The 17,851-nt window shown below is 39.0% G+C and overlaps 1 protein-coding gene and 1 long non-coding RNA gene across 4 annotated transcripts in view; both read right to left on the bottom strand.

The window, feature by feature from the left end:
- The window catches only part of LOC140141798 (uncharacterized), a 30,084-nt gene extending 18,253 nt beyond the window's left edge, over positions 1-11,831 (bottom strand). Inside the window, exon 1 of one of the 3 annotated variants that reach the window (XR_011857457.1) lies at positions 11,781-11,831. This is a non-coding gene — a long non-coding RNA (uncharacterized lncRNA). Of the gene's footprint in view, positions 1-2,833; positions 3,131-3,825; positions 3,960-11,780 lie in introns of those variants that run through there. The other 2 variants (XR_011857455.1, XR_011857456.1) reach the window with 2 other exon arrangements.
- LOC140142344 (uncharacterized) overlaps positions 1-17,851 on the bottom strand; it is a 209,518-nt gene that overhangs the window by 60,550 nt on the left and 131,117 nt on the right. The gene's annotated exons all lie outside the window — the stretch shown is intronic.

Raw genomic sequence — 17,851 nt, 5'->3', positions numbered from 1 at the left:
ACTAGGCCTAGTTCCTATAGCTTAAGTACTGATGCATGTGAAATGATTAAGAATCAGAATAGGAGCTTGTGATTTTCATAATAATCACAATACCACTAACATGTATGAATACGAGCTTGTGACATGAGAGGGGCTCATATTCAAGGAGCATTATCTACTGGCGATTTTACCAATATGCTGTAAAAGAGAAACACCTACCCCTGTACTTGATTTGCATTCTTAAATGTGGTTCTTAACTCCTCAATGGAATAACTGACTATTGGCTCAAGAAAAGGGACTGCTACAGTGAAAAGATATTATATTTGATGTTGGCGTTATATACAGCATCATTATACCAATGTCACATATTGGGAAAATCCATGTTTGTGTTCTATGAAAAGTAAAAAAGTCTCCATGATTTTTATTGCATTATATAAATGACCCATGTACAGAGGTTCTCTCCTGTAATGAACAATTTGAGAAAGATTGAGGAACTCCTACAATGGCGTCACAAAGTAGAGGGGTATTTCACTTTTTTTCAAAAGTTGTAAAATGTGAAATATGGGCCCCACCCTGTTCATAAATGGAACATCCCAATATAAACATTTGTTGTTTTATATTTTTGATAAAGACAAAGGATGAAAGAAGATGTGTAGAAAAATTTACTTTCATAGAGGCTTGTCTTAGGTGCCAAAAATTTGTTCAAAAATGGCATAAAGCGGCATTTTACAAGTCAGGGAAATACGTGTTAGGGGGGCATATTTTAGGGGGCCCATATTTCCCAGGAGGGGGGCATAGCAGATTTTTTTTATACTGATTATTATGAATACTTATCCAAACTTATTAAATTGCCAAAATATGGTTGAAATTTGCTGACCCCCATCTTCCACCTTTTTCCCATGGCATCAGTATTTCTCAGAAAATCTCTCTTAATAGTGCTAAAGTGGTCCACCTAATCGCTTCAATTAGGTTTTCATTTTGCAAATTTATGTTTCTTACTTCTCAGGGGGCATTTTTTACATTTTATTATTTTCTTCTAAAATTGGACCTCCCCCTCCCCCTTCTGACTGCTCTAGATCCGCCACTGCTCCAAACACACACACATTGTTAATGTCTTCAAGTACAAATATAATACTAATCATCGTGTGTCCGTCCGTCCCTCTGTCCGCGCGCGCGCGGGTCACTAACGCGTGCTCACTGTGCGCATCGCGCGTGGTCCCACACTACAGTGCGCTATCGCGTGGTGCGCAAGTACCAATGGCGCGCAGTCACGAGCATCGGAAAGCATTACAGTGTGGCTAATCGTGCAGGTGCATCTAATCGGATCAATAGGCCTATTTTCAACACATATTTCAATACGGCACTGCGTGCAGAGGCCTATTACAGCAGAACATTTCCGGGTATGGGGGGGCTCATATGTGGAAGCAGGACATGGCTTGGTTAAGAGGCGAACGATGGGTTTCCAGATGACGGTCAAGTAAGCGTCACAGCTACAAAACTACTAAGTTGATTATTGTGTCAAATTGGGTCTTGATCATTGACAGGCGTATATCATAGTTAGTTTAAAAGGTCAGGGCAGGTAGGCCTATAATGGGTAACGGTTGTTACGTAATTAGAGATTGTCCTATCACGAGAACCACCCAACCCGAGAACCGCATGAAATCTAGTATTATATAAAAATACCCCTTGGGCAATGTTTTTGACCCCTTCATAGGAAAAATTCACAATTGAAAGGGTCCTAAAACTTACTTTCATACACTCCTATATCAAAGCAGCCAATCAGAAAAGCTGTTAGAAAAGTATGAAACATAAACTGAGCTCAAAAGAAACTTATAATTTTTACAACTTGTGAATCACAAGGTCATATCTTAAAATAGTGTAAATCAAAATGAACCAAAATTACACACATGATTACTTTAATACTCTACTCAAAACACATGTCAGTAACCAAGCAGTTGTCCAACTGACACAACAGAAAAATGCACTGTCATGGAAGTTCCTCCACTTTCACAGCCAAACATTTGGCACCAAGCACAATGCTTTCTGCTTTTCATACACTTTTTCATGAAACAGGGCTGGGCTGTGAATGTGGTCCAGGAAGCTGTTCCATGTCAGTGCATTATGCTGTTGTGTCAGTTGGATAACTGCTTGGTTACTGACATGGTTAAGAGTAGAGTATTGAAGTAAACCTGTGTGTAATTAGTACTAATTTTGGTTCAATTTGATGGACAGGGTTTCAAGAATCAAAATATGACCTTGTGAGTATTTTTCGCGCGTTCTTGTCAAGTAGGATTGATTCATTTCGGGCGGAATGATGCATTTATAATTATTTAGTTCTATGAAGTATTTTCCAACATTGTTAGGAAGTAAAAATCATGGGTTTTTTCTTCTTGAGCGTGTGCATTAGGCGCATCAACATCAGCGTGCATTTTATTTCTCTCCCAATGAGTAATACGCGTTCATTAAAATATGAATTATATAACTTTTGCAAACGAATTCCCTAGTTCCACGAATTCCCTAGTTCCACCCCTTCCGTGTCTGCTTTTTACAATAAAAAAAATTAAAGGTTCATTTCGTATAGGGAATTTTTGATTGAATAAACACAGCTGCACAACACTGACTGTGATGATCGTCCGCGTACACCGACACCATGTGATCATGGTGATGAACACTCACGCGTGCGTGTCACGGAAGTGAATCCGACCATGGCAACACACATGTGATTGGTTAATATTTTCCAAGGTCAAGCGTTCGTATTGTATTTTGAAATCGCATACAGGCTGACGATTCATTTAATCAAAATTCCCATTCAACCATTGTACATGTATATTTGTAGTACCGGTAGTATACCTACCATGAAATGAAAATACCATCTCCGTTGAACAGGTTGGAAGAATATTTAATCCCGAAAATTATGAAAATGCTATCCGTTGTCCCGGCCCAGTGGCCTAAAAACGTAGATTGCATGGCGATCGGAGTGTTTCGTCAGAGCACCTTGGACCACTATCAAATTACACCATTCAGTAAACAATTTCCACTTTCATTTATTGATGCATTTCCATGTTTCATGTGTTTGCAATTAAATTGCAACGACAAGCATGACAGGTGACCAATGACCATGCACATGATGCATGTGACTGTGCCGAATTCGAACACCCGTGGCCGCCCAGCGTTCAGACATGAATGACAGAGCTAGAGGAGAACACACATTCTTAGTCAGTGGGAGTGGTCTATTACGTAGCACTTAATCTGATTGGATAATCGCATGATTTTGGGTGTAGTCTATCAGACTGTAGACGACCCCACGTCATCATGACGATGAGCGTAGGTAACACCCTCATAGAGGTTTGCGTATGTATCGCAGTGTATGAGTAGACGCATTGCTGAATACTCGCACACGCTAGCAGTACTATACGCACAACAAAAAAAGATATGTGAAGTTGTAAACAAGTTTCGTTCATTTTAGAAAAAGGGAGTTTTATGGCGGTAACCTAATTTTTGTTTTAAAAATAGTTTACAATTATTAAAATAGTATTTAAACTGACTAAGAATGAGAATAAACGATAGGAAAACGACAGGCAGGTCCAATATTTTCATCGTAGTGGTACTAGTGGATACCGGCTGCGCCGGCATCACTAACTAGTACTTAAAATATTGGACCTGCCTGTCGTCTATCACACGGTAGAGGATAGTCAAAATAAAAATTCCTATCGTTTATTCTGTAAATAATCATTCATGCATGCCTGACAATGCTAGACAATCAGCATGATCAGCTGAGTGATTGCATGATAATTTTGAGGCAATAGTCATGATAGTCCAATACATGACCGTGACAGTTACACTTACAGAATTGGTAGCAGCTAATGCACGAGTCGAGTGTTGATTTTGTAGTCATATCATCAGTGATTATAAATCAATTTGAAGTCAAAAAGTCATGCTAAAATGTACAAACTTCGACAGTGTTTCCTGTTTTCGTACATGTCGTATGTCAGAGAAAATAAAGATATTCATCCTCAGCCTCATCATGTGTCATGCACACCACCACATTGGGTTCGTATATTTTAATGCACTCGGTGTTTCTACCGTCCCGGCTCAAACCAGGCTCAAACGATTCTAGAAGTTTTTCTCACAAGCCCCGCCTACTTTTCCTGCCTTCTCGGCGACCCGGAAGTAACGTTTTCCATTGGTTTGTGTGGTGCAAAATGAGGAAATTACCAATATTTGGCAACGAATTACAGGAATTCCAGTCGTAGATCTCGACTGAAATCGATATAGTAGGTAAATAACACTTTCATTTATTTAAAAAAAAAAAATTGTAGGAGATCTACTACCAGTTTGGTAGAAAATCGAGTTGAAATGTGGGCATGTTTTTGGTATAATGGTCAATTGAATTGACAGGTTCGTATTAAACTCAATGGGAATCTCAAGCTTTCGGCTAGGCTAAATTTTAGTCTCGGCATTATACAACAATATTTTGTAAATTTTTCTCGTAAATCAACTCGTCCATGTGTGGTATACACTCTCTTATTCCATTTAAATAGTTAAGAATGGAAATTTTGGCCTTACGAGCGTAACAATTACGAGGTATTTGTCCGCGGTTTCGGATTCTGTTCCCTTCGCCAGTAGTGCAAGACTGTGGAATTCGGCAATGTCGAGATAGTATTTTCACGAGTTCATACCCTAAAATGCACTTAATATCACTGAGTGTCTCCCAACGAGTGTTTGTTTATTAATATCAAATGTCTTCATTACAAAAGAAAACGTCCAAACCTGTTAATTTAGATTTTAGTTTTAGAATTTCCACACATAAGGGGCTGGCATTTTCTTCGGAAAGGGGGGTCCCAAATATGTCGGTGACCGGAGAAATGTATGACTCCCCCCTATCGTGAGCAAAATTTTTACGACCCCTAAATTGGGTCGAAAATTTTATGACCCCCCCTTCCACCTACACAGACTCAAAAAAAACGACGGCGCGGCAAGCACCAAAACTTTATAGTGAAGAAAGTGCATGGAGCGTGTTCAATTTTTTATTGTAAGTGTAAATACGGCGCGCGTTGCGCGCAAACACTTTGCATAGATTGTACGCATATTTCGATTGTGAAGTCACCAGCCCTTAATAATTCTATAACCCCCCCTATTTTGGGTGTTAACAAAATTATAACCACCCCTATTTTTAGTCTGAAAATTCTATGACCCCCTGTATTTTTGGGACCCCCTTCAGAAGAAAATGCCAGCCCCATAACCACCTTCAAAATACAAAACACTGATTTGTTTCTGATGAAGTATGTATTTATACATATTTTTAAAACTGCATTTAGGGGTTGTGCAATAATTATGAGCTCGGGGGGTAAAATTTCAAATGGCTCGCCAAAAATTGCCAAAAATATTTACCCCCCCCTCCTTTTGCACATGCCAAACTTTTGGGATCCCAATTTGCAAACCTTAAAATGGTCTATAGGCCTTCAGGAAAATTGGCATATTTAAGCATTTCCGTCACGGTTTTCCTAAGACTTTTTAGAGCGATTTATTTCAAAGGCGCCCCAAGAATATGTGCCAAAAATCATATGCCCCCCCTCTCAGCTTCGGGGGTCTGAAATATTTTTTCAGGGCCCCACTTTCAGACCTAATATTAATTTCAGGGCCCCCTTTCTGGCCATGATTAATGAATGTCAACCCTATAGAAAATAGTGTAAATTAATGTTCTACAAGAAAAAATTAAGGTGAAATTTTTAAAGCCCCCCGGCAATTTTTTCTTTGGGCATTAGGCCCCCCCCTGTTACAAGTGTTTGTGAACGTTCCCAAATATGACACCTAAATGAACCCTGTGGTGTGCGACCGACTGGGGGGGGGTTAATAATTTGCCCCATAAATGAAATCACTCAGTGCTGAATGACACCGCACCACAGGGGGGTTCAGGGTAACATTCTCCAGTGACGAAACTAGACTTTCGCAATCAAGAGAACAGTTACATGTAGCTGATGGGGGTAAATCTGCCACCACCACCAAAGGGGACTGGGGAAATGCTGATTTTTTTATTGAAGAGTGTGTTCATTTGGGAATGTGTGAGTGGGGGCAAGGATTTCAAACGAAGCTGCTGTAACAGCCCCATGCTGGAGGTATTGTGCCACTGTCCCAGCTCTACCCTAACAAATTTTCTAAAATCCTATTTTCCTTTTCAGACCCCCGGTTCAGACCTGCCAAAAGATGAGAGTTACTGTACAAGTAACAACCAACTGCCAGTCACCATTGACCAATGCCCCTGTGAGCCATTCCATGTCGCTTTTTGCAGCAGAGGCAGACAAAACAAAGGACTGAAATAACGGAGTTCAGAAACGCACTTCACTATGTTGCTAATTGAAGAACAATACTAGTATTAAAAGTCGGGACTCATAAATTAGGTGTAATGGAATGTGTAAAAATTATTCAGATCTAGTATTAGAAATATTCAATCTAGACAGATTGAATATAATTTAATTCAATTTTAATTTAAGGGATTAAAAATTGCTTAGATTGATTTTTAACCCCTTAAATTAAAATCAAATTAGATTGAATCGAATTGGATTTTAAAAAATCAAAGCGATTTAAAAAATCGAATTAGATTGAATTCTAGATTGAATGTTTCTAATTAGAGAATAAAGGTATTGTTTTTAATCGCTGTAGTGCATCTATCGTCTCATAGCACACGGGCGACATCACTATTTTAAGTAAAACAAAAGCCAAGATGTTCGCCAAAAATAACTCGCCCGTGTTATATGAGATGATAGATGCACAACAGCGGACTAAAAACAATACCTTTATTCTCATTCTTAAACACTTCAATTCAAATAAAAATATCAAAAGAATTACAAATTTTAATCAAATTAAATCCTACATTTTGCAAGGAATTATACCTAGGGCTTAAAATCGATCAGTCCCGTTGTTGCTATGCGCCTCCAATTGGTTCAAATAGCGAGTACGCCTATCGCGTCGATGCACACGCGCTGTCCCGTGTGATATCATGTCGTATCACACGGGTAAGAACCAATAAGATTGCAGGAACATTCTCAAGTGTTTAAGAATAGATTAGAATTCAGTTATATTTCATTTAAATGTTTTAATCCAATTTTGGACTTGTCTCTGATTACAATCACTAGTAGACTGATTTTTTTAGTTTGAGGAATTTGTAGGGAACGTATACTGGATATCTTCTTCCATCACACAATAGTAGAGGCTAGTAAAAAAATTCCCTTCATTTATTCTCTATTTAGTAGGTGTGATGAACTATTTTGGTTTGATTGTTTATTGATGCCAAACACAAGCAAACACAGAACTTCATACTGTTTTAATTAAAAAATAGTGCTTTTTTTTTTTTTTATTTCTTACAAATCTCAAAATAAACAGTGATCAAAACTACATACCGGCCATATTCACCATGCTTTCTTGTTGTGTTTTTTTCATGAACTCTTGTCTTTTTTATATCTAGTGTAAAAATAACTTTAGTAATGAATTGCAAGTACAAAAAGATCATTTGTTTGTCTATTGGCAGTCACTAGTCTTTTGGGAAGGCTTGTGTGCAGGCCTCGAATTTCAATGTGTTTTTTTTGGGGGGGGGCTTGAAAATGGGTGCCCCCCCAAAAAAAAACACATTGAAATTCGAGGCCTGCACACAAGCCTTCACAATTTCCCAAAAGACTAGCAAGGGCACCAAGGCCAACAAGTGATGAAGAATGCCTTGAAAATGACAAAGATATGGGGTACCAAGGCGAAACTGAAATAGGGCAGGCAATGGCCTTGGTAGCCTCACTGCAATTCAAGCCCTACTTTATGGTACTTTCACAAAAGACTAGCATTGACTGACACCTGCCAATGCTAGTCTTCATGAAAGAAATAGTTTGTCTGCCAATAATAAAGCATTTACAAGTCGAAGATTTAGGACCAGAAGGCCCTATCTGCAATAGCTGCCAGGTGTCATATTTTAGATATGTACACTACATTAAATGCAAAAATTATTGAGATGTCTACATGGCAGCTATTGCAATTGGGGCCTTCTGGACTTAAACCCTTGAAGTGGATACTCGTCATATTTGCAGTATCGAGATTTTTAATTATTGGAATGAAGGTACACCTTACCCATCACTGCCACCCCCCCACACACACACACCCACGGAACCCTAGTTTGACTCAAGTTCGGTAGTGACGTTGGTGCAAAATTTTTGGGCCGGGTGGAGTATTGAATCGCACTCATAAAGTTAATTGCGTAGAGCGCACATGTACAATGTTGGTAGGCTCTCAACTAACAGGTAATTATGTACTTGGGTACCGGTACCTGATTTAAATTTCGAAAAAATTTAAAGACAACAACTTTTGCTTCTATTGAACAGGCAGGGACAAATTGAATTAGTATGCATTGCTAGCTGATCAATAGAAGCAAAAGTAATTAAAATGTACAACTTAATCCAATTTTTAATTTTTTTTTATATAGCAGTATTTCTCTGGTTTCCAACCTCGAATAACAACTGAGTAATTTAAGGCCTATAACTGCCAGGTTATTTTTTCAAATTTTGTAAAAAAAAAATTGCCATTTTTCAGGTACTTTGACCCGGGTAGGCCAAGAACAGGCGGGAACTCAGAATTGGTGAGAGCCTTAGTTGGTTTGTAATGGCACAACCCGAAAAAGACATTGATGTCATTAGGCCTACCGAACTTGAGGCTAACCAAATAAAAATGCCTGCACATTGAACATTTCCAATCATTCTGTGCTATAATTTACAGTCTACAAAATATAGTACAAGGAACTCTGCATTGTACTTGTAGGCATCACATGTCAGTGTCACTTTTTGAGGTCCTTATTGTTTTTATAATTGGAGTTCATATTTACTAAATTACTACTGCATCGTGCATGTAGTTAGTTTATGCACAACATGTATTGCTATGCAAGTATTTAATTTCTTTTAAAATGTTAAACCTCCAGATAAGATTTTTCTTCAAAAAATTAAATTGTTGACTTTATCGGTCCAGCAGCATGTTGGGAGAGTTTTAAATGCATGCAACAGATAGTTTAAAGATGCCAGCTGTTCACTTCCAAATCATTATCTTTTCGGTCTTTCAAGAATTGCGCCATTATCCTCAGTTGTTCTACTGCACCTGGAAATGAGAATAAAATAAAATGTAAAATAATATTAGCCAATGATAAATTACAAATTATTATCCATGTATCAGGATTATAGACTGCCTTTTACCATGGACAGCATCCAGCGATGCTTTTAGTTTCATTCTTTTAACTCGGATGCACTCGCTTTTAAAATTGAAAATCACATTGCCACGATTTATTAAAAATTCCTGTAGTAGGTTGCAGAATAAATTTTTGTACAGTAACTGAGTAAGGGCTGTGCAATAATTATGAGCCCTGGGGAGGGTAAAATTGGGGGGGCAAGAAATGTTTGGCGAGCAGATAGGGGTGGGGCAAACAATTTTGGCAAGCCAAGAGGGAGGGGCAAACGATTTTTGGCACACATTCATGGGGCGCCTTTTAAATAAAAGGCTTGTGGAAAACAGGACGGAAACGCTTAAAATACGTAAATGTTCCTTCACGCTGAGCTCGCAACATATATCTAGACCATTTGAGTTTGTAAATTGGGATCCCAAAATTTGGCATACGCAAGGGGGCAAAGAATTTTTGGCAGGCGAGAGGGGGAAGCGAATTTTGGCGGGCGAGAAGGGGGGCAAGTGATTTTTGGCGAGCCGTTTGGAAATCCCCCCGGTTCATAATTATTGCACAGCCACGGTGGCAAGACCCCTCATTTTTTTGAGTTTTAAATCATCACCTTTTTAAACAAAATAATTAAATGTAAAGGACCGTTCACAAACACTAGTCTTGTAAGGGGGACTTTACAGACCTCAAAATTTCAGGGACCTCCTTTTGACATGAAAATTATGGGTCAACCCCATAGAAAAGCATATATAAACTCAATTTTTCCAAGAAAATTTGTGGTCATCACCTGGTCATTTTTTTCAGGTCCCCTGCCCCCTTAGAGAGGGTCAAAAATTTCAGGGCCGCCTTTTTGCATCATGCCCCTAACAAGTGTTTGTGAACGGTAGACTTAGACTAGTATTGGTTAGGGGTGGTGCAATAATTATGTGTACCGGGGGGATTATAGGGGGCAAGCATTTTTGGCAGGTCAAAAGGGGGTCAAGCGATTTTTGGCAGGTCGAAGGGGGGGCAAGCAATTTTTGGCACAGATATTTTGGGTACCGTTTCTACATTACGCCCTAAAAGGCATAGGAAAACGTTAGGAACACATTCAAATATGAAAAATTTCCTGCTCGCTGCGCTCGCATTAGGCGAAGTAAAAAATAAAACATGTTTCACGTCCGGGATTTCGAAAAAAACGAGGAAGAGGTGGCTTTTTATTTTCTATTTTTTATCACAAAATTGGTGTAAATACCCATACTTAGAGCTGTTTTAGCGTACAATCCGTACATACAATAATGCCTGGAAAAAGGAGGAGGCCCTTTTTTATTTGTTGTTCTGAGAGTTACACCCCCTCTAAATCACAAAACCTTCCTAAAATGTTTCTTGTATCTTAACAAGGCTATAGAAAGCATCCCAACTTCCTAGACATATTTTTTGAAAAGTTATAACTGAATTTCACAAAATAAAAATTTATTTGAGAAAACCTCAAAAAAGGAAGCGGGAGGGGACGTGAAACATGTTTATTTTTTTATTTGGCCTTATATGATAAGACAATTTAAGGTTTTAAATTGGGGTTCCCCAAAATCTTGCATGTGTAAGGGGGGGGCAAAGATTTTTTGGCACATCAAAAGGGGGGGCAAACGTTTTTGGCACGTCGAAAGGGGGGCAAAGATTTTTGGCATGGCCAAAGGGGGGGGCAAGCGTTTTTGGCAGACCATTTTGAGAATTCACCCCCAGGGGTAGGCCTACACAGAATTATTGCACCACCCCTTATATAAAAGAAACCCACCTTGCAGAATCGTGTACACAACAAGCGGAACAACAAGCAACACAATCCAACATACATGTACAGCATGCTCAGCTAGCTGTACACACAAGCTCACACATTATGATCAACTGATGCATATATGAAAACATACGGGCAGCGCAGTACATGGTAGTCAATGGAACAAATCTCGATATCTCGTCATGTTTTCGCCGTCTATTCGATGCGGGATTCGATGTCCGTGGCAATATTTGTCCTTAGTCCATCTAAGTTGCTTCTCATACAAGATGAATTGAAAACCTATTGCAAACTTGTCAAAGCACGTCGGTAAACGAGGCAAATAATGCGATTGATTTTCACAACTATCGTGTGTATTGCATTTTGTGTGTGTGTGAATGTCCCACTGGGCGCAGCCATGTTTGTGATCGAGGTCAGAGGTGAAATCTGTCAATCAAACTACTTTGCGATATTTTAGGGAAATATTTTGCCGAAGGCATTGAGGTGGTGTGTGTGTCATGGATATCGACCCCATCCGATTCTGACCTCACGACCTCAGGCTTGCACCAGCTGTTAGTACGCGCGCGACGTCAAACTGCGTATACGCAGTGGGAGTGGGTGCCATTCGTGCCAAACGCCAAAAACCCCGCTAAATTTCGGGCACGTAAATTTTGTCTCTACCGTAAATTAATAACGTCAACGCAGTTTAAGCTTACCGATTCATGACATCACATGATTGACAATGCAATGCCATTCATCATGCCAATGATGTGTCATCATGACGAGAAATTCCGTCTTTGCATTGACAATAAATCCTTGTTCTCAAATTGAAAGAGAATCAACCACAAATGAACAATAATTAATTACCTCTTCCGCAATTCTGCTTCAGTGAGTTTTGAAAGTAAATAGTGATGACAGTGTACAATTCAAATTCTTTCGCCTTTAAATTCATCACGATTTCATTGGTTAAAAGTATCAGCAAACGTAAATAACAAATATGAATCAGTTCATTTCATATATTTTTTTAGCTTTTATGCTAAATTAAAAATATCAAAAATACGTTACAATCAAACAAAATATTATATTTTTAATGTAGCGACGGTTTATCAGTTAAAAGTTATGACAACTTTTATTAAATTAACCATAATTTGCCCGTATTTACTCCCTGCTAATGACTGACCAAGGATACAGTGGGTGTGGCGTGGCATGGTCAGCCAGCGGCCGCCTAGTTTCTTTTCCCAGTCGTTTTCTTTCGCACCTATCTCTACGTTGCTCTCTCGCAGTTTCCAAACTTGAATGGACCCAAATGAAAAGTGTTACAAGAGTATATTTTCATTGTTTTATGATATAGACCAGTTAAAATAGAAAGGAAATCAATATTTTGAAATCGTAGATACATTTTTGTTGTAGAAAAATGAAAAACAAAGTTCTCTCTGAAGCTTCCAGATATCCTGTGGAAGCCAAAAACACACTTTTCCAAAATGAAAAAAATAATATCTACCGATTTTCTAATGCAAACGATGATATATGATAATTAAAAGGTAAGGAAATACACAATGCTCTAGATAAAAAAGGCTCTTTGACATTTAAAAGCAAATAAATGTAATAAATGATATTTCAACTTGTTCATAGTGACCAAAAACACAGGAATTTTTGGCTTACAATAGCTCACAGTGACCAAAAACACACAAATCCCATAGTTCTCCCGAAAAAAATACCACCCAAAAAACTTCATTAACTAAAAAAGTAATGAATAAAAGTAAGTGAAATTTATCAAATGACCCCTTTGAATTAACCCCCATAAAAAAAAAAAAAAAAACAAGTACTTTTACCTAAATAATAATAAAAATAAATGACCAAGAATGGCATTGATTTCCAGGTCGAAAGAAGGGGTCGTCATTCATATAGTACACGCATAGGGCTTTCTGTTTTGTTTCGACTGTTTAATCAAAGGATATTAACTTTGTATTAACATGTAGGGTAGAGAATAACTCTGTTTTTTACCCATTTTGTCATCTTTTTTTAATTTTTAGTCAAGATAATGATGATTTAATGTCTAGTGACCAAATACACAAAAACCGGATATCTCAAATCTTGTGTTTTTGGTCACTGAAACAGTAGTGCACTCGAACCAAAAACACACATTTCCAAATTTAGCTCTCTCGTCCAAATTGGTCAACAGGGCTCAGACGAGAGAGAGAGAGAGAGAGAGAGAGAGAGAGAGAGAGAGAGAGAGAGAGAGAGAGAGAGAGAGAGAGAGAGAGAGAGAGAGAGAGAGAGAGAGAGAGAGAGAGAGAGAGAGAGAGAGAGAGAGAGAGAGAGAGAGAGAGAGAGAGAGAGAGAGAGAGAGAGAGAGAGAGAGAGAGAGAGAGAGAGAGAGAGAGAGAGAGAGAGAGAGAGAGAGAGAGAGAGAGAGAGAGAGAGAGAGAGAGAGAGAGAGAGAGAGAGAGAGAGAGAGAGAGAAGAGAGAGAGAGAGAGAGAGAGAGAGAGAGAGAGAGAGAGAGAGATCTCCAATTGTGTTTTTGGTTACCGAATCAGGCTCTTTTTTGTGTTTTTGGTCTCTCTCTCTGTACGTTCAATGGGGAGAGCATTTGGATTTGTGTTTTTGGTTACTGCAAGAACTTGTGTTTTTGGTTACCGAGGACTGTTTCCATCCTCGTCCTATAACTATTTTTATGCATGATAATATTCTTCTGAATTCACGGCTGGACTCGCAATGACTGAGCCACGAAACTTGAACGTACTTTTGTTCATTTTTTGACTTCAATAAGATTTATGTGACTTAAAAAATAAACGATACCCTGCACGGGTAACTATTTTTCGTGATTATTCCGTGATTCCGTCTGTAAATTTTATTGCTGTGCCGTTTTGATCGTGATTTGCAATGACAAACCGACGGTATGGGTGCCAAATTTTGCACCGTGTCACCGATCATCACTAAATGCATTTTAATTTAGTTTATTCTCGTTTTCAACTTCGAAGTACAACATTTCTAAGACAAGCATAGTGTGCAGTGTAATAGGAAGTTTATTTGTATGGCTCTCTAAGCTTACTGATCCATCACAATACTGTCTGTCATGCATGACTACGGCTACGCTGTGTCCGGGGACAGTGTGTAACAGTAAATACTGAAATACATCATGTCACCGTCCATGCATGCATGACATATTGACACTGATATTTCTTGTACTGCTGATATTACTGGACATCATCAGTTCACCACACTGTTGTGCAGGATTTTCACCTAACATGTACAATGACGTACATGTATATGGCGCAGTGTTGGACAAATAAGCAGAAGCATGTTACCAATCAGGGCAAACAGCATTTTCATCTACACTAACAGTACAGCCTATTTTATTGTCAATACAGGTGAGTGTACGCTATCATTTATATCTGACTATAAGTATAACACATAGCCTACATGCACATGCACCTGCACACCGCGCCGTATGCAAGCATGTTACTCGCATCGAGTGTTACACGATTCACACGAAATAGCTATTTTACGAGGCGTACTAATTTATTGTGCACGTCACGTTCGGTAGTGATGTCATTGCTATTACAGGTACGTGTGTGACTCGAAAAAGTACTGCCACCAGCAACATATGCACCTACACTCGGTTTCAGAGAAGACAGGCAGTCCCTTGCTCAGATTGATGCGAGCGCCCTGTACCGTACTTAATGTTACGACATGGGCATATAGTGTGTGTGCCGACCAACTTTTTGATGTGAAATCACTAATCATATTATCGGTCGGTTGTTTAATGATTGTCAGACGATTGAATCAGAACTCCACTTCATGCTGTGCACGCTCTCAAAATGTAAACAACTGCCGTTCTTCTCTGCCAGAAACGGTAGGCCTATAATTTGGTTCACCTTAAAGTTTGGTAGTAACGTCAAAACTCTTTCGCAGTTGCGCCGCAAGCGTGCAGACAAATCGCTCCTGTAGGCGTGCGTGTACACTCAGGGTGTTTAACTTTACGTGCGCGATTCGTACGTCACTTCCAAACTTGAGATGAACCAAATTATACGTACAAGTACGTCACTACCGTAATGTATAGGTACCAGGTGCAGGTATCTTGTGTTCCTTAAAGATTTTGTAAACAAAGATCAGTGACTCAAACTTGCCCCATGCGTATGCATGTAGGCCTACAGTGGGGTTTCGAGTCATGTGCTAAATGTGTTGTGCATGTCATATCAATGAGTTCGGTAGTGTTGCTGTTATTTCTGGTTGCACTATAAGGAAACCGCCCTTGTGCATGTACGCCCTGCGCGACTAACATTACGTGTGCAATTCGAAACTGTCACCAGCAAAATACGCACCTACATGTACCGTGTACGGCACTAGGCTTATGGCGAACCAATGTATCTATAGGTGCCATTGTAAGGCTGTGCAGGCATTTTGTGGTCATCAAAGATTTTAAGGCAGCGACTTAAATTTGCCTCACTATGCGTATGCATGTACTGAATGTAGGCCTACAATGGGGTTTGTGTCATGTACTAAAGTGTTGCGCATGTCGCATCAATAGTTTGGTACGGTACCAACATCATTGCTATTTCTGGTTGTGCTCTAAGAGCCCTTGTAATATGTGGGCATGTACGCCCTGCGCGAGTAATATTACGTGTGCGATTCAAAACTGCCACTGGGTCAGCATAATACGCACAGGCTACATGTATGTCACTACCAAACTTGTGGTGAACCAATGTGCCAACTGCCCACCCAGTCATCCATGATATTTCAACTTGCAAAATATGATACTATTGAATGCCCATCCAAAGAATTTGATTTTAAAAGGCCTATTCAGTGATTTGCTCTTTCGGAACTTAAAGGGGGTAACCCTATTGGTTTTGGATATGGATTGTCTTTAAAATTACATAATAATATCAAATATTGCCCCTTTATGCTGCTTTGTGAGAAAACGAGAGCATTTTCAGCGTAAATGTGAATAAATAGCCAAATTTGCAATCAAATACCTTGGTATAAGTGAATTGCATTATGGGCAGGCAAGCAACAACAACAACAATTCCCGTTCAGTATGGCGACAATGCTGTACAATGCCCGGCCCGTATTGAGCGGAAAATATTTGGGTTTTTTTCGTTCCGTTTCAGAAAAAAAAGGAAACTAAATATATTTCCCTTGCAATATGTACATTTCAAATGAATATAAAAAGTTTGGGTTAAAAATGGAGAGGAAAAAAAAAATCCGATACCGGAATTTGAACTGGGCATCTCCCGCGTAAAACACAACGCGCTAATCGATTGAGCTAAATCGCCCACCTCGTCCAGGTCGGAATTGTATAACTATATACGGCATACCGTCTCCTCGGCAGTTAGTGTGGTTCGCTTAACTGGTAACCTGTAAAAACCGCTGTGATTCATGATTTCTCGAAATACATCGACTTGGGCGTCAAATTTCAGGATAGTAATGAGAAAAATAGTATCTATCATGTGATACCAAAACCTCATCAACAATGAAAAATATCGGGGGGATGATGCTGTCGATCGGGTCACGGACCTTTAATCGTAAAAATCTTCAAAATTAATGTATGCACAGGGGGGTCCTCTCGCTATTCCGAAGATCCGCCATTCCAAAGGCTCGCTATTCCGAATGTTCACTTTTCCGAACGTGTAATTTTAGCATTCGCTATTCCAAATGTAATTAAAGGTTCGCTAAAAAAAAAAAAAACCGGTTCTCTATTCCGAAGGTTCTCTATTCCAAAGGTTCTCTATTCCGAAAATTCCCAAAACACATACAGGTTCACTTTTCCAAACGTGTAATTTTAGCATTCGCTATTCCAAATGTAATTAAAGGTTTGCTATTCCGAAAAAAAACGGTTCTCTATTCCGAAGGTTCTCTATTCCTAAAATTCCCAAAACACATACAGGTTCTCTTTTCCGAAAACAGAAAGGTTCTCTATTCGAATATGAAAAAGGTTCTCTATTCGAATATTCAAATATGGGTTCTCTATTCGAAAGCGAATAAAGTTTCTTTATTCGAAACAAATCACTGTGTTCTCTACTCGAATATGAACAAAGGTTCTCTATTCCGAATGTGTTATATGCAGTGGAATTCGTAACATCATGGCTAACCGAAAAACTTGCCCATCTTGGCCCCAGAGGTCAAAGGTCACGGGCCCCAGATTTCGGAATGGAGAACTTTTTTTTCATATTCGGAATAGAGAACCTTTTTTTCATTTTCGGAGTAGAGAACACGGTGGTTTATATCGGAATAAAGAACGCGTCTTTCGTTTTCGGAATAGAGAACCTATTTTTTCATATTCGGAATAGAGAACCTTTTTTCGTATTCTGAATAGGGAACCTTTTCTGTTTTCGGAATAGAGAACCTACGTAATAGAGAACCTATTTAATTTTCGGAATAATGAGCCTTCGGAATAGCGAACCTTCGGGACAGCGAACCTTCGGGACAGCGAACCTTAGGAATACAATGTAGCGACGTTCGCCTTGCACAGACCTATCTCGAGAACCGCCCAATCCGAGAACCGCAAAATTTAGTTGATTATATTAATGACTTTATCATTTACTTTGAAGCAAATTATACACAATTTTATTTAATTTCCTGCTCTGCAGTGCATGTCAAGTCACCAATATAAGGGCGCACTTCACTAAAATGGATGATTTGTTATTGGACATTTTACACGTAATTATGAAAACAGTGTAAAAAATAACTGCCTATGTAAAATGACTACTTAAAAGCACCCTGGGCGATAAATGGAATGAATACGGTAGTTTGATTTACAAAAATTATAAAGCACCTCTTCCGATGACGTCCCGACTGCATAAAGGTACTGGACGTCGTGCTACATATATACCAAACTCAAGGTGAAACAAGGTTTGAGTACGGTAGTTTACAATATTACTTGACTGTATTTTGTAATACAGTCAAGTAGGCCCACAGCATAGTTATTATTTTCAA

This window comes from Amphiura filiformis, chromosome 20 (assembly GCF_039555335.1).
Source record: "Amphiura filiformis chromosome 20, Afil_fr2py, whole genome shotgun sequence".
Lineage (NCBI taxonomy): Eukaryota > Metazoa > Echinodermata > Ophiuroidea > Amphilepidida > Amphiuridae > Amphiura > Amphiura filiformis.
Note: the sequence above shows the minus strand (reverse complement) of the source record. Positions and strands in the feature narration are given on the sequence as shown.